Here is a 20,000-nt window from a genome sequence, read left to right on the forward strand (position 1 = left end):
TTTTCGATTTTGAGTTCAAATTCCTCTATGGATCATCTTTGTCATTCAGCCATGCAGTGTATGTGTGTGTAAAGAGAAAGGGGGAAGCAGGGGTTTGTAAGCTAAGTACCAGTAATACAGTGGGCACAGGCTGACCTCATGGAAATATAATTTCAATGTGCTGTAAAAAAAAAATTAAAAAAACAAAACAAAATCAATATTGAAATTACACAATTTTTGTTGTTGTTGTTGTTGTTCTGTTGCATTTTTCATTTGCTTCTGTTGCTGTTATTGTTGTTGTTATTCTGTTCATTTTTATTGCTTTCTTTATTTTGTTTGTTCTTTGCCATCAAACTGTAGGCAGGAGATATCTTAATATGTTGCTGTTGTTGTTGTTGTTGACAGAAATGGATGAGGGTGTGATAGATACAGGCATGCACATATATGTGTGTACGTGTATAATGAAGAGCCACCTCTTTGTTCAATCCATGCTAAGATGGCATATGGATATTAAATGTTGACGATGATGTTCTTGTTGTCACTGTAATTGTTGACATGAAATTGGTGAGGATTAAACCCAACAGTAATATGTCTGAAATATTGATAACAATAACAGACTAGACTCAGGCACCAAGTCCTTCTCCAGAGGTTTTAAATGAGAAAGAGAGAGAGAGAGAGAGAGAGAGAGAGAGAGAGGGGTAATAAGGAGTGTGAATGCTAAAGGAGTAGCGGCTTGAGTTATAGTTAGAGTATTCACTTCTGTTCAACAATGAAGATTCAGTTGTTTGATCACAACTGAATTATCTGCCCTTGAATCAACATATAAGTGACAAAGTATTCCACAGACTAGTGCACTGTTAATGTAATTCTCAGGCATAATCAGTGTGACACAGTCTGTAACAATGATGTATCTTTTGAAATGCAGGTTCAATCCAAACGGCAGGATTCCATACAGTCTCTGTCTACCCAGTTTCACTTGTGTAGTATGGATCACCCTAAGGCTACAGAAAATTACATTTATTTAAGGAACTGCATTGAACCCAACTGATATTGACCCCAAAACCTTAAGGTTACAAAATGGACTTCTTAAACATCTGGCAATATTGTGCCTATACTTCTGTATGTAATGTTCTATATATGGCTGTGTGGTTAAGAAGTTTGTTTCTCAGCCACATAGCTGTGGGTTCAGTTCCACTGCATGACACCTTGACACTTGGGGTGTCTAAAAGGTTTGAAAGACAGAAACTGAAGGAAACCTGTCATACATATGTAATATATTTGTGCATGTGTGTGTGTAGACACAAGATGTGATCTATTTCTAGCACATTAATTGTCCACGTTAGTGGTCGACGTTATTTTTTAAAATGTACCTTAATCCCCTGAGATTGCAGATATTATTTCTGAATCTCTTTGATTCTTTAGATGTGCTGGCCTCCTGATAATTAATCGATATTAATTAATATATGATTAATTACCATATTTTATAATAATTATATATATATATATATAGATAGATATAGATAGATAGATAGATAGATAGATAGGCAAATAGATAGATAGAGAGGGAGACAGACAGACAGACATACAGATAATAAAAAACGCATCATAGCATGTACTACAAGATTTTTTTCCAAATTTGTTTAACTAATATACATACATACATACATACACACACATATAGATGCATACATACATACATACATACATACATATATATATATATATATATATATATATATATATAGTAACTGCTTTCTCGTATACGAGCAAAGCCATTGCTAGAAAAAATCATTGGAAAGAGTCATCGATGATGCAATATGAAGCCCTTGTATGACTCTTGAGCTCGGCCAAAGATGTGCACATTCTATTGCATAATGCACACATCTGAGCCGGGTGGCAGAGGGAACAGGTGCCACACTATGAATTCTTTTGACAAGCCTTTTCAATCCTTCAACTGAAAGGTACACCTTTTCACAGGTTGCGCATATATATATATACATATATATACATATATATACATATATATACTTGACATCTCATCACCTGAGGGTGGGTCCAATAACAAGTGACCTCATCAAAAGAACTGAGGCCTTGGTTTCCAGCCTTCCATGGAAGCATATTCAGCCATGAGGGAAGTATCGTTACCTTGCTTTGAAACAGGAGAGGATTACTGGCAGGAAGAACATCTGAACATAGAAAATCTGCAACCGCAAATGCTAGGTGATGCTTGCCAGCCGGGTAAAGGGAGCGCTAAGAAAAATGATAGTGATGACGACGACAACGATGATGATGATGATGATGATGATGACGGTGATGACGATGACGACGACATACTAAATTTGAGTAAAACATGAGAGCTGAAAGATAAGCAGATGAACTGTTATCCCTCATTTGATAATAGAGGGAAAAGATAGAGAAGAAAAGATATGATGATTCAGGAAGAGCCCTTCGTCAAATTTAGAAAACCATTTCATTAAAAGTAATGAGACAAAAAAAAAAAATAAACAAAATGACTCTGGCTTGTGTTGTTTAGTCATAATGTGAAACTACGACACACTGCACATCACCTTGTGATCAAATTTTGGGGGGAATGCTACTTGATATGGACTGGCATCTTCTACAGGAGGAGATGTAACTCTTATCAGATTTATAACATAATAAGATGAATCCAGAAGTCATGTGTTCAAATATATGGCAGGTGTATTTGGACAATGCCTTACCTCCTTTTTGTAGACTAATTATAACTATCTTGCTGGCAAAAATTAGTGTCAAAGAATTTTACAAAATGGTATTTGTGAGAGAAGTGAAGGCACGTGGTTTAGTGGTTAGGGTATTTGATTCACAGTTGTAAGATCGTGAGTTCAATTCCTGGCAGCATGTTGTCCTTGAGCACGACACTTCTTTTTTCATGTTGCTCTAGTCCCAAAAAGATATGTATTTGTAATTCAAAGGGCCAAAAGGCCAACCATGTCACATTCTGTGTCCCGCTGAATCTCCCTGAGAACTACATTGGGAAAAAAGACATGTCTGTGGAGTGCTCAGCCACTTACATGTTACTTTCATGAGCAGGCTGTTCCATTGATCGGATCAACTGGAACACTCATCATCAGAACTGAGCGAATGCCAGTTATCTGTGAGAAACTGGTATCCTCTCATCATCTCTCATTTACTTAATCACATGAAAGCAGAACTAATTAATTCAATGAACAGAGGCCCTTTAGGACATCAGGAAACATTATATTGAGCCTACGTATATTAATTGCCTCTGTTGCCTTAGATGATATAGTCAACCCTTAATTTTACCCTTATCGTTTTAGCTGATATAGTTAAACCTACATTGTAAAAGGTATAACAACCCTTGTTACCTTAAGTGATAAAGTTACCACATCAGCATATATTCATAGACGTATCTGATATAATTATTCTTCATCTTATTTTCCAGTTGTGTAGTTAGTGCTTAATAGTAAGTGTTTAGGTTCAAACCACAGTTTTAATTGTCAAAACCAAAATCCATTAAGAAACAAATTACTCTACTAGCCCCTCCACCCCCACTTGGGAGAACGAAGTTATCACACCTACTTAATAGTTTAATAATTTATGTATTGCAAAGGGCGTGCTCTAACATTTCAGATATATGCAAATATATGCAAATTATCTTAACACAAACAAAGGACATATTCCAGACTAAAATGATAAACTGCTGCTAATCTATGTTTCTTGTTGGTTCTCGTTTGTAAAACTAACGAGTAGGTGGGATGTAATGATATTCAGTTTTGTGAGGCCATGACATCAATAATTTGTTCATGGTCACAAATTTTGGTTTACCCCATTATATGACTGGTGTCATATACTTGTTTATTATATAAGACGAGTATATGACATTAACGATGGTATGTCTGTTGGTTATTGCTGTTGTTGTTGTAGTTGTTGTGTTGTTGATGTTGTTGTTGTTGTCATTGGTATTAGTAGTGGTGGTGGTGGTGGTGGAGGTATTGGTGGAGGTGGTGGAGGTGGCGGTGGTGGTAAGTGTAGTGGAGATAATCAGAACAATATGGATGATAGTAGTATAAATGACTTTAGTAATGAGGCTTATTGAGTTGTGAAAGTTGTGATGATGATGATGATGAGGAAGATGACAATGATGATGATGATGATGACGAATGATGATGGTAACGATGATGATGGTGACGATGACGACGATGACAACGTTGATATGATGATGATGATGATGATGATGATGTTGATATTTGCAATAATGATGGTGATAGTGATGGGGATAGTGATTGTGATGCCATGGAATGAGACAGAGGAATTTGTACTCTGCAATCTCTCTGGAAATGATGAGAGGTCAATTAATTAAAGCTCTAATGATATTGCTTCCCATTTGTGGAACCAAGTGCACTAGAATCACGATAAAGTGGAGCAAAAATGACCCAGCTTTTGGGGTTACAACCTCCACAGGTTTAAGGAAACTGTGCTGTGAAGAGAAAATATTCAAAGTGAACCATGAAAGTACTAAGTTACTTTGACATGAGAGAGGTCCCAAGGTCGCAAGGTCATTAGGTCACATTTGTGGTGAAAGAAGATATTGGTGCAGCTATTGGTAGGAAAGGTTTCAGTTTTTAATGATGACAAAGATAGGTAAATCTACAATGAGAAAGATGGTACGTCAAAATGGAAATTAGAAGGTTTAATGTTCTTTATGCTTCCATATGGATGAGATGGAATGGGAACCAATTTGATGATACAGAAAATATCTGACGATTTTAATTAACATTAACAATACAGGAGTTTGTCTGTCTATTTCTTTGGATTCTAGATCCTATAGGAATGGGGAATGCTGGATTAATTAAATCTATGCTACTCTTGGATTAATGTCCAGCACTGTAATGTGTGGAAGTTATAGTTAAGAACACAAGACTCACCCTATATCAATTAGTTTTACCAAAAGAAAAGAATTTAAAATTTACTATCATGAAATACAACAAAGAGTCTTGAAATTACTACTTCAACATCTGTTCTTGGATGCATGTCCAGTCATGGAGTGTGGAAACAATTGTCAGGAACACAAGCCTGGTTTTGATAGTGGCTGAGAATCCATTCATCTACCTCCTGAGCAAAATATCAAAGCAAAATCGAAACCATTCCTTCTGTAGAACTCTCCATGGATAAGAGAGAATCTTATGGCAAAGAACATGAGGGTTATTGTTTGAAATCCTGAAATCCTAGAACCAGGACGTGTATACTTACTGATGAATCCCAGTTCTGATACAGAAAGAAATTATGAGATACACTGCCCCTGCAATCACATCCCTTTACCTGTCAACGTTGATCCTACATATTTTTAAAAGTCTTAGGAATGGATTGTCAAAACCTTTGAATTTACAGCTGAAAGATACTGGCCTTACTTTTAACCACTCATCTACCAAAGAGGAAGTTGGTTCCATTTCTTCTGTGAGACCAAAACACTAGAGCAAGAACAGTTAAATGCTTTACTCAGGGACTGAGTATAATGGCTGTTATAGGATTTGAACTTGGGAATATGAGGTCACCTCTGTGTCATCGGTCTATGCTTTTACCAACACAGAAGATCTTTGGTCATCCTTATTGAAGAACCTAGCTAACCACGTTTCTGTGTAAGCACCATGGGGAGGGAGAGAGATCAGATATTGATTGTGGGAGTGTATTAAGCAGGAGGTGGTGGTAGGAAAGGTTAGGAAACTGGAAACTTCTATTGTAATCACGTGTATTCTTGGAATGGTGTAATGTAATAGATAGGATGCCAAATAATGCTGATGATGGTGGTGGCAATGATGATCATGTTAGTTATTTTAATGACGGTGGCGATGAAGATGTTCCTAGCAATGGTGAGAGGAGAGACAGAGATGAGGATGAGGATGCTGATGGGAACAGATGAGGATGAGGAAGTTGATGGGAACAGTGAGGTGGAGTGGAGGCAGAGAAGGCGGCGGCGGATCATAGTGATTGTGATAGCGACTGCGATGAGGGTGGTCATAGCTGAGGTGCTGATGACGATGACGATGATGATGTTGATGATGATGATGATAATGCTAAGATGTAGGAGAAAAATGAGAGGGAGGTGGTGGAGAATAGTACCAATGATGAGGTTGAAGATGATAGCAGTGATGATGATAATCATCTTGCGTACATTTCTGTAAAATAATTTTAGTGTATTTGGTAACAACAGCATCGATGATAACGATGATTCCATGCTTCTATTTATTTATTTATTTATCTATCTATTTGTTTATTTATTGAGTAGATCGATGATCCCTAATGTAATTATGGTTTGTACATCTTTAATCCTTCCCTCTGTGATGAAACCAAGAACGGTGAAGAATGTTTGGGGATTACTGAAATAGCCAATATATAAAGCTTATATAATCAATGTCATTTATTCGAACATGTAAACAAATTTTTTTATAATCAATTCAACACCAGGCCCCAGTATATTGATGGTACTTTCATGTATTAGAGATGAAAAAAAAAAAAATATATATATATATATATAAAAAAAAAATACAAAAACAAATCTATTCTTGTCAAAAATTTGTACTGAAAATAGTGAAGGATGAGAAAGTTGTACTCTTTGAGTACTCTCTTGTCTTGTACTTTGCTGATGCAGACTCTCACCATTTTACTTCGATTGTGGATTCTACAATAATAAATTGTTCGTGTTCTTGTTGTTATTGTTGTTTAATTAGGTACAAGGATCGTTACATTTTAGGTACTGGAATACTGTGGTGTTGATGCTTTCGTTGTTTGTTTTTTCTATGTGTGTGCACACGTGTGTGTATGTGTGTGTGTGTATGTGTGTGTGTGTGTGTGTGTGTGTGTGTGAGAGAGAGAGAGAGAGAGAGAGAGAGTGGGGTTCGATATTTTCTCATAGGTCATTACCAATATAAGTGGAAAAATACTTGATCAAGGACTGAAACCACAAATACATTCTGGAATAAGCTGACTTAGGGTGACTTTACCTATTGCTATACGTTATTGCTTGTTCTGCGGTTCAACATAAACAATACCAAAAGGACCAGCAACAGCAGCAGAAATACAACTAAATTTCTGATGGTGAGGAAGAGGAAGACGAAGACGATGATGATAACAGTGATGATAAGGATGAGGATGACAACAACGATGATGATGATGACAATAATGGTGATGATGATGAGGAGGAGGAAGAGGCTGGTGATGAAGATGATGATGAGAAAGTTGATGATGATGATGATGATGATGATGATGACGACAATAATAATATTGGTGATGATGATCCTGATCCTGATCATGACGACAATGATGACAAGGATGACAAGGATGACGATGACGATAATGATGATGATGGTGTGAATGATAATACGGATGATGGTAATACTGATGTGGAATGATGACGACGATGATGACGAGGAGGGAGATGTGGTTCCAATGCTGGAAAACCAGTTGCTCTACCAGTTGCTCTACCAGTTGCTCTACCAGACTAATGGGGGGGGGGGTTCTGGTGGGGGTTGCAGAGAAAGGAGGATTGTCTTTTCTTAAAGAGTCCTTTCGTGTGCATAGAGCTGTAATGAACGGTACAAAATATTTGCTTAAGCCTCTAGTAATTCTGTCAATCGAGCACATTGATGTATAAATATAAATATATATATACATATATATATATATATGTATGTATGGTATGTATGTATGTATGTATGTATGTATGTATGTATATATATATATATATATATATGTAAAGAGAGGAGGTGTAAGATGAATGTATGTATTTCACCAGTTGATATCCATATAATAACAGTTGTTTTGCAGCCCTTATCATAGAAAAACAATTTATTTTAGTGTATAATAAATAATAAATTATTTTACACTTCTGAATTAATGTATGCAATATAAATTATATAATACAATTGCATATGAGTATACATGTGTGTGTGTGTGTGTGTGTGTGTGTGTGTGTGTGTGTGTGTGTGTGTGTGTATGTATGTATGTCATTGTCTTATTGACATTAGAATCTTAGAATAGTCATCATATTTTGTACAATTCCCTTTCATAATAATAATAATAATAATAATAATAATAATAATAATAATAATAACCTCTGTTTATTCTTTGTTTATGTCAAATTTCATCTGTTTATATTTATTAAGACTGAATTAAACATGTAACTGCAAGTATGTTGAAATAGATATGCACACCCATGTATAAGCAAGTGTTTTAGCTAATGATAATATGCATGTCAACACATATATGTTAGCTTCATTGCTGGTTCAAAGTCTCAAAGATCAGCACAGGTATGTGCAGCACATTGCGTTGCTTATGCGAAAAGTGTTGTAAAAGAGGGCTTAATGGAAATGTGCTGGACAAAAAGTTTTTTTTTTTTTTTGGCAATTAGTTGTGAAATTGCTTAAGTTATGAATTTGGTTAGTTATGGTATGGTAAGCTGCCTAGGAAAATGAGAAAATGATTTTAGTTGTAATATATAGTGGTCATCAATGTGTCACTCTAGCATGGCCTGGGACCTGGTGGCTTAATTAGTCTTAAGAAAGCTCATTTACGTACTGATAATATTTTCCTAGTATATAAAACACATATGCTTGCTTATATATGTGTGTATATGTATGTACATGTATATATGTGTGTGTGTATGTGTGTGTATGTGTGTGCATATATATGCATGTGTGTTTGTATACATAGATGTGTGCATGCCTATGTGTGTGTGTGTGATCCTTTAATGTCCATTTTCTGTGCTGGTATGGGTTGGATGGTTTGAGAAAAACTGGCAAGTCAGAGGACTGCATCAAGCTCCAATGTCCTTGTTTGTCCCCTCTATGCTTAACCCCTTGTGGGCAATAAAGAAATAAGAGGTTGTTTTACTTCTATTGTTGAGTTTGGGTTAAGAGTAGAGCCCATAAGTTTTGCAGCCTATCTGAGATGTGTGAGACTGATGCCATGAATGGTGTAGGAAAAATGTTGAATCAGGAAGAGATTCCAGAGGGGACAACGTTCTGGGAAAGAAGGGTTGGACATAGAGGTTTGTGTAGGGAAAAGACAATGGTTCAGATGCATGAAGGTTCACAAGAGGTAGAGAGAGGATTAGAATCAGACAGAGTGCTAAAGTGTTGGAGGTAAGAGACCAACCAACTAAAAGGGACAGAGACCATTATAGTAATATTAGAAAAAAACAGGGAAGGGTCAACATGCCTGTGGGCCAGAAGCTGGTATACATCACTAGTGTTGGGATGCAAACCAGCTGAATGGCCCTTGGCTGGTTGTGAACCAGAATATCTAGTTTCACAGCAACATCACTGTCGAAGATAAGATGTGGGGCAGTTTTTTATTGTGTGTCTCACATGATATTTGGTCACCTTAGAAAACAAAGGACGAACAAGATGCCCATTAACTGGTACACATAGTTCCAAGGTGAAGTATTATAATATCCTTAATATATGCAGAGAGTGTCAAACCACCCTTCATAGATGTGTAGCACCAGATTAACCTTAACAGAGAAGAATATCATTACCCAACCCATGACAGATATGTGTGTCATCGATCTAGTCTTTGCAGATAAAACATAGTACCAAATCATCTTCCTTGGATGAAAATAATACTAAGTTATCCTAAACAAATGTATAAAGTACCAAAGCACCCTTAACGGGTGGATGCAGCAACTGTATAATCTCAGTGAACAAAAGCATTTGCTGATTAGTGCTTATATCTAACGACTAATGAAAAGTAATCTATATTTGCACTGTGTAGTGCAAGATCTGACATGGTCAAGAAGGGAACATTACTGCACACCTTAATGAGTAATCAAACATAATGATCCAACTTTATTATATGGATGCAATATCCCTTCAGCCATAGCAAATAAGGAATAAACTGATGATGGAGCCTTTAGGTGGTCGTTCAATATGCTAGAAATAACGGCCAAATTTCTCTCAAATCCCACGTGGTTTCTTTTTGTTTGTTGTTCTTCTTTTGTTATCTGGAAAACTAGGAGTATGTTTGATAATGCAGTCTGAGATAGATTGTGACTAAATAAGAAAAGAGATGTCCAAGGAAGGAAAGTCTTTGATAACAGGTCTGTTGGATGAAGGCTGACCCACAACTAAACAACAATAACAACAACAATAGCAGCAAGTATCACATGTGAAATGGTTAGTTATACATGAGAAGATAGCAACTGACCCAAGAAACCTATTAATTCTATAGATATGCAATCAAATAATGGATAAGTCTACCAAGGAATCCAAACAGAAGTAGCAAAACAGAATCACAAGGATCACAGAAGTAAAACATAACACTGAACCTCAGAGCTTAAAAGGAACCTTCTATGTGGTCATCCACTCTACCAGAAATAGCAACCAAATCACCCCCTAATGGTTGACATGTTAGATAATCTTCGATATATCATCATCACAATTATTATTATTTTTAGGCCTAATTTTTTTCCGCACTGACATTGGTTGGACACGAGTATTTGAGTCTGTATTCTACAGTCAGATGCCTGTTGCACTTTTGAAGTACAGTCTTTACACTGCAAGATGAATAAGATATGAGACATATTACTTACAGGAGATGCAGGCACTTGTCACCATTTTTACTAACACACTGACAATGGGAAGATGTGGAAAAAATCTCTCTTTCACACACATGCATACAAATACATATAAATATATACATACATGTACATCTATCAACATCATCATCATCATTTAACGTCTGTTTTCCATGCTGGCATGGATTGGACAGTTTGACTGAGGACTGGCAGGCCAGGAGGCTACACCAGGAGGCTATGCCAGGAGGCTATGCCAGGAGGCTATGCCAGGAGGCTATGCCAGGAGGCTATGCCAAGAGGCTATACCAGGAGGCTATGCCAGGCTCCAATCTGTTCTGGAAAGGTTTCTACAGCTGGATGCCCTTCCTAACACCAACCACTCCAAAAGTGTAGTGGGTACTTTTTACATCCACTAGTACAGGGGTCAGTCAGGTGGCACTGGCAATGACCATGCCATATATATATATATATATATATATATATATATGCAGTTCGATTTTAACAGCTATTTTTGCAAAGCTAGACATTGGAGTCTACGTTCAAATCATTTGAGCATTACTAAGTGTTTTACATACCGAAAATCTCTGGATCTCATCTGTAGACTATATGTATATTGCATACATGTGTGTTTATATGTATGTGTGCATGTATGTATAATAAATGTCTGTGTTTTAATATATAATGTAATTAACTGTTATATTGTATAATGCACACAACCACTACCACCACTATCACCAACAGCAACAATAATAAAGTAATTATAATAATGATGATAATAATAACAGTACACTTTCTACTGGAGACACAAGGCCTGAAATATTGGGTGAGAGAGCTAATTAATTACATCGACCTTCAGTGCACAACTGGTACTTGTTTCATTGATGCTGAAGCGACGGAAAGCAAAGTTGAATTCGGCATCTCTTTGCCACAAGGTCACCACAATAGAACAAAGTAATACAAGATGTAAATAATAAGAACTAGAAACAAATGTAAACCAAGATTATCAACATTCACAGACACACAGACACGCACACACATATTTATATATATATGTATGTATAAGTAAGTATAAATACATATCTATATACAGAGATAAATACATATATATGCATATATATATATATATATATATATATATATATGTATGTATACATATATGTATGTATCTATATATATATATATATATATATGTATATTTGTATGTATATATATATATATATATATATATATATATATATTATATATATATATATATATATTATATATATATCTATATATGTATATATATATATATATATATATATATATATATATATATATATATATATATATATATATATATATATATATATATATATATTAATTTGAAATTATTTCACAAAACCTTTTTTACCGATCAGCCACCATTACATGTTGTTGGTGGATAGGGGAGGAGTCCCCTAGTTTAAAAAAAAATATACGAGGATGTTAGCAAAGGATTCATTATAAAAGCAAAACATGCCTTTTCTACAGTTATGCTTAATTTGATATATTTATTATTTTTTGTGTTTGTTTGCTATTGCAGTACAGTAATATACATACATACATACATATATATATATATATATATATATATATATATATATATATATATATATATATATATATATATATATATATATATACATATATATATATATATATACATATATATATATATATACATATATATATACACACACACACACACACACACACACACACACACACACACACATATATATAATACATATATTTGCATTTTTATTAAACTAATTCCTTTTCTAAAATTTTTTTATTCGGTTTTCTAATAAAATATTGAAAAGCAACAACACAACAGCAACAAAAACAATAATGGTAATAACAATAATAATAACTGCCCGGTTGGTCACTTTTTTCTCATAAAAACCATGATATGGATAACGCAAGCATGTTGGGTGATGTACAGAATAAACAACTAATTGTTAAAATAATTACATTTCGTTTCAATAATAATAATAATATTAATAGTAGTAGTAATTGTGAAATTTGAGAAAATATTTGAAAAAAAAAGACAAACAAAAGAAAATAAAAACAAGGAGTATTAAACTGTTATTAAAGAGTTTGGATAACACCGAACAATGGCTTTTTTTTAGCATTTCAATAACGTGCCTAAAATAAAAGTTATTGGCAAAATGTCTGGGAAAAAAGTGAAAAGAGTGAGAGGAGGAGTTGGTGCAAAGTGAGGAGGTAAAGAAGTTCTGTTATTGTTTTGGTACAAATAATGGCACTACCCCACGCTTGTTTTGTTTCTAATCAAATATATTTACCATTTTTGGAGTTCCTACTGTGTCGTTCTCCAAGTTTCCTCAATGCTATTTTGTAATTTTGTTTAGTCCAACTTATCCAGTTTGGTTACATCTAGTTGTGTTTGGTTGTATTTGGTTTAACTTCTGTTTTGCCGGTGTCAGTAGTTGCCTCTTGAAAAGAGCCTCCATGTTGTTGCTTGAAAAAAACAAACAGGTAAATTTTTCCTTTCTTTTAGTCTATGCTTCATTCAACAACATGTTTGAATACAAGACAGCAAGGGGTGTCTCACAACACTACTATGCATAAGAAAACACGAAATGTCTCACAAAACAGTTATACATGAGCCAACAACAGATGACACCTCACAACACAGCCGTACATGAAACAACAACAGGTGTCTCACAATACTACTATACACATGTAAAAGAGGGCTATCTTACAATTCAGCAATGCACAAGTCAGCAATAAGTATCATCTAACAATACATCTAAGCCTAACTCTGCAAGAGATGCCTCACAAAACACCCACTCACAAGTCGGCAAAGAGCGACATCTCACAACACAGCTATATATGAGTTAGTGAGATGAGACATCTAACAATACAACTTCACATTAGTTGGGAAGAGAAATCATCTCACAACACAGCCACATACAGATCAGTGAGATGGGACACCTCTATGAAACCTCACAACACAGTTTTACCTATACAAAACTTGGTGGTGAGAAGACAGCATCTCACAACACAGATACACACACATCAGCTAAGAACACATCTATTACATCTCACAACTTGGTTGAACACAGTGAGATGAATACCAGTCATCTCACAACACAACTATACAAATGTCTGTGGGGGTATTTCAGCCCATAATACAGATACGCGTTAGTCATTAACTGGTATCACCTGACATCACTTACACAAGTCAACCAAGAATATTTTTTACATCTCACAACATAGAGTCAGCAATAAGTGCCACTGCACAACATAGTTACACGTGTCAGCAACTGGTGATCCCTTCACTGCTACACACAACAGATTGAGTGAGGAAGCTGTTATGTGGCCACTTTTCCGGCTAAAAGCAGCAACCTAATCTCCCTCAATGCCATATTACCATTTTATTTATAGAAAAATACATTGATATAATAACGAAACGATGGGATGGACAAGGTTCAAACGTCTTTGATCACATGACTACTGGATTTATATTGACCTTGAGTTAAACACCACCCACAAAAGCACTCACTGTAACTTCACTTGAACAACAGGAAATAGTACCCTGGAATTACTCCCTAACATTACTCCCTACCTATGGTATGACATAGTCATATGTTTCTTGCACATTGGGAAATAAAAAGACAATGATTACGGTTATAATTTTTGATCATAGGATCTATTCAACCAGGTTTTACCTGGGGCTAAACAACAATATATTTCTAATGTAATTAGTGCTGCCAAAACCAGGCTTTAACTAACTTACCAATTCCACTCACTCTGTTTATTATACACCGAATTGTTTTATATCTTTATATAAGAAATTGTTAAAGACTTATACACGAAATGTTGGATTGTTTTTGAGAGATTTTTTCCCCCTTTTTTTTATTGTTAACAACATTCATTCTACCATTTTGCATGTTTGGCATTTTCTATTTGTTAGAAAAATTACTTTCTTTTTTTTTTTTGTGTATATATACACGACCGGATGTCCTTACTGCCATCTACTGAACCATTTTCTAGGAGTAGAACTGAATATGTCATTGTTTCTCATAATCCAACCAGACTAAAAAAAAAAAAAATAATAATAAAAATAAACAAAATAAGATAAATTTTTTTAAATATGTTAACATTTCTCTAAACACTCAAAGATTTCTTCCTTTTTTAAACTAACAGAATTAACTGATATTTTGTATTTTCAAAATTTTTTTCCATGCCGTTACAGGCCATCACTAGCTAACTCAAACTCTGGTGTTCTTTCTTTTTTGTATTCTTTCTTCTCTTTTTTCCTAAATGAATGAAAGTTAGGTGTCCAGTTCAGAAACACACCGTACTAATTACATTAGTAAATTCGAAATTCATGACCTTGTGGTCAGTAGAACAGTCACTCTGCTTCATTTGCTAACTATTAATCATTAAACTTTCAAGAAATTGGCTTGAGATTAAAATAACATTTATTTATCATTAAAATTCTAATCTTTGCTTAAAAATTTAAATAATTAGCATTGCCCATTTAATTGCTTACAAAGATCGCTTAAGTCTTATAAGGTGATTTGATGTGCTAGAAATAAGATATGGCCAATTTTTCGAAAATATAGCTCTGAAGAAGCTATAGGATATTGTTAAAGTACTCAGCTCTCAGTGCGCAGCTTCTTATAGCAGAAACAGCTGCATGCTAATGAAGGTGATTACATAATTCCTGTTCTTTTGTCATTTATTAATTGATATTACGCTTTGTACTTTCCTGATGCTTTTACTCTAAAGCATAAGTATATCGAATTCTACAATTGTTTATTAGTATCGGTATGCCATAGCATAATCATGATATATATGTACATGTGCATATGTGTGTGTATATGTATGTATATTTGTGTGTGTGTGTATTATATGTATATATTGTATGTATATATATGTACATAACTATGTAAAGTGAATGTGGTGTGTGTGTGTGTATATGTTTTTGTGTGGATATATATATATATATATATATATATATATATATATATACACACATATACATATATATACATACATATATATATATATTATGAATATATATTATAAATATATGACTATGTGTATATGTATGTGTATGTGTATATGTGTGTGTGTGTGTGTGCATGTATGCATGTGTGTGTGTGTATTTGAGCATAAGTATGTATACTTTTTCTTTACTTTGTCAATTGACATTCAGGTAATTTTTACAGCATTTTATATAATAATGATAATAATAATAATAATAATAATAATAATAATAATTTCTTTATTTGCTGCAAGGGTAAGGTATGGTGGATCATTACAAGGACAAATTGCAAAAATGAAGTGGCGGGGTGGTTTATTTAGAATTAATTTCAAGGAAAACAAATGGATATGGGGAAGTGAAAATTATACAAAGGACATGGCATGAGATTTTCAATACAAGACAGTCACTAAAGGGCCAAATCAAGGAACACCTCACTCCCCCAGTACAAGGCACACATGCCCTTTTCCTTGCTCTGTTCTCAGGCCTACAGACCAAGGGGGAACACATCTCTAAGTAAGCTCATTTAAGAAAGTTGTTTTCAGCCCATTCACCTACTTGTTAGTATATACACTGGAGAGTAAAGCCTTCCTCTTCACTCTAATTTTCTTCTGCAATTAGAATAATAATAACAACAACAATTATAATTATGATGGTGATTATGATGATAATAATGATTTCTTTTATTAGCCACAAGGGTCCAAAACATTAAGGACGATATAAAAGGATGAAATACAACAGACATAAAGGTGGGATTTACATGATCAAAAGGGAGAGAGCAATATTTATATATTTCGTATGTATATTTGGTTCGTAAGATTTTTTTATGTGAATTCGTGTGTTGAAAAATATTTTTCTGTGTCTTGGGAGGGATACAATTAATATTAATAACACACTAACAATAAAGAAGGGGGATTGAACCTATGTGTAAGTTATTATTGTTTGCATAATGATTCTCCCAAGGCACAACATAAAAGGGATGTAATTGATAGGATCAAAACAGAATTCAGACAGAAAAGAAAAATAATAACAAAAATACTAAAAATGAACCTGACCACTCTCACAAATTAAAAAACACAGAAAACGTTCATGAAAGTTTCATCTGAATCCATTCAGCGATTCTTGAGATACCTTGTCCGTGGACAAACAAACAAACACCACTGAAAACAATACCTCTGCCTTTGCTAAGGTGGAAGTAATGATAATGTATTACATGAAGATATTTCACTACCTCCCCTCCCCAAGCTTTCAGTCATACTGTCACATCTCTCATCCTTCAGTTGCCCCAAGATGCTGGGTGTGTCTCGGCAAGGAACTGTAACAGACATGTAAATTAAAAGTAAAAAAATAATAATAATGATAATAAAAATAATAATAATAATAATATTAATAACAACAACAACAACAACAACAACAACAACAACAACAACATGATACGTTTCCTGTTTCTTTCTCATCACTTTTTTTTTTCCACATCTCATTCTGAAAATGGTTCTGCCTTCTTCAGTGTAGATACTTCAGCTGATTTCATTTAATTTCCAAAAGAGTTTAATATAATTCAGGTGATGGAAAATATATTGGCATGTTTCCAAATCATATATAACAGCTCCATATTTTATTTCTTCTTTTTGTGTGAGTGTTTGTTTTGTTTTTTTTCCTTTTTTCTGTCAGCAAGTTTTAGAATGATTTATAAAAATAAAGTCATTACTAAATAACATAATTTATATTTATGTCTGTCCAGTGTATTTATTCATCTCGATGTATAATTTATTTTCTTTGTGATAAAGTCATTCCACCATTTTTACAGATAAATTACTATTTATCAAGTGATGGAATTGCAGTTTGGTTTGGTTTAAGTACAGTTTGGTAATTGCCAGACCATCTCTAACAGAACTGGTAAGCGATATCACTCAGCGCGATGGATTTCAGATGAAGATAGATATTAAATGATAGCAATTTACCATTGTTAGTTCTTGTATTCAGGCCAACAATAGGCCACTTTAAAGCAAAGACAGGCAAGATTGGCTGATGGCCCTTGATCAAAATAATAACCTTCTCCAATAAATTTCCCTGTATTATTATTATCATCATCATTATTATTATTAAGGTGGCAAACTAGCAGAATGATTAGTAAGCTGGACAAAACACTTAGCGGCATTTCATCTGTCTTTATATTCTGAGTTCAAATTTGCTTTTCATCCTTTCAGGATTGATGAAATAATTACCAGTTACATACTGGGACTGATATAATCAACTAGCCCCCAAACCCAAAATTTCAGGCAAAATGCTTAGCAGCATTTCGTCTGTCTTTATATTCTGAGTTCAAATTCCACTGAGGTCCAATTTGCTCTTCATCCTTTGGAGGTCAATGAAATGAGTACCAGTTATACACTGGGGTCAATATAATTGACTAGCCTCCATCCCCAAATTTTCAGGCCTTGTGCCTTTAGTAGAAAGGGATATTATAAAACAGATACAGATGGTGAGCTGGCAGAATAGTTAGCATGCCAGACAAGGGGTTTATTAGCATTTTGTCAGTCTTTATGTTCTGAGTTCAAATTCCACCAAGGCCAACTTTACATTTCTTCATTCAGAGCCAATAAAATAAGTACCAGTTGAAGTAATTGGCTTACTTCCTTTCTTGAACTTTCTGGCCTTCTGCCAAAATTTGAAACCATTAACATAAAACAGATTATGAAGCCTGAATGCATAACAGATTCATTGGAATGTAAGACAAAATACCTTGTCGCGTTTTTAATGGGTCTTTACATTCTGAGTTCAAATATCGCTGAGATCAAATTTTCCTTTCATTTTTGCAGAATTGCTAACATAAAACACCATTCATGAAATACTGGGGTTGTAATAATTGACTATTCTCAGCCTTAAATGTTCTGGTTTTATAAAAAATTATTAAATAACATTTAATGACTGTAGAGTGATAGAAATGGTAGAGCATCACTGAACTAAATGACTTGTGGTATTTAGTTATTTTCCTTCGGGATCTGGGTTCAATTATCATCAGGGTTGACTTTGCCTTTCAATCTTCCAGCATCAATAAAATCAGGTACCAGTTATATACTGGGTTTAATCAAATTGAAGGAATTGTTATGCATTGAGTATTGGTTAGAAAACATTTGTATAATGCTCATATTTACAATCGTCAAGCATGATCATTTCATGGTTGGTTGAAAGGGAAAAAAGAGGGAAGTGGTGAGATTCATCCATTTATGTCTTGTATTTTGCATTTTGTTCCGATTTTCCTACATTGATCCTCACCATAGCATAATTCACTTTCAAAATATAAAAACCGGTATAATCTGGAACAGGCTTTAATACAAATCACAACAATAGTTTCTGTGTATTAGCAATCACTGTTAGTTGCTGAGTTTTCCATATTATACATAATACTATATAAATATTATATGAATATGATCCAGCAATTGCTGTATACTCACACGTCATCAGGTGAGTGACTTTGAGAGCATACAAGTATGCATACATATATTTATATATCAAAAAATAAAATGTAAATGGAATAACATTGAAAACTCATTTGAAGAATATATATTAAAATTGAATATATATTTTATTTTCTGGACATAATTACACTTCTTGCAGACCTAAATGCGTTTCATTTGTTATTCTGCTCCAAATATATTCATTTTTACATCATGTAGTTTATATGAAACAAAAGCTGAACTTAAAGAAAACCAAAACAAAATGTAAACTTCAAATACAGTCCTTCCTTATCTCAAAACACTTTTGAATGCTGTGATTTGTGGATATGTCATTTGTTATTTAAAATACATAACAGAAGCTAGATGATGATGATGATGAGGAGGAAGAGGAGGATGATGAAGACGACGATGACAATGACGATGGTGATGATGATGACGGTGTGGAAGAGGAGGCAGAGAAGGAGGTGGAGAAGAAAGTGGATAATAATAATAATAATAATAATAATAATAATAATAATAATAATAATAATAATAATAATAATAATTCTCAAAAACAATGGCAGTGCACTTTCATACACAGATTAAAAATAAAACTCAAGAGACTCAGATAAATCTTGAGTGAATGTATTAGAGATCAAGACATATTTGAGTATACTGAAACTGCTAACCTGTTGCATTTACATACACACACACACACACACACACACACACACACACACACACACACACACGCACACACACACATGTCTAAATCTAATTATGTCCAGGGAAAATATATTTTTTTTTATCATGTACTGCAATTTCATTGTTCAATTGTCATTCTATTTAAATTCTATTTTATTATATTACATTTAATCATATTATATTTTATTAAATTAAAAAAATATTATAATTATTTATCATATTATAACACCGGTTTATTCCGGATCTATTGAGCTCTCTGCTACACTTTAAA

The sequence above is a fragment of the Octopus bimaculoides genome, chromosome 15 (genome assembly GCF_046866305.1).
Source record: "Octopus bimaculoides isolate indiv1 chromosome 15, ASM4686630v1, whole genome shotgun sequence".
Lineage (NCBI taxonomy): Eukaryota > Metazoa > Mollusca > Cephalopoda > Octopoda > Octopodidae > Octopus > Octopus bimaculoides.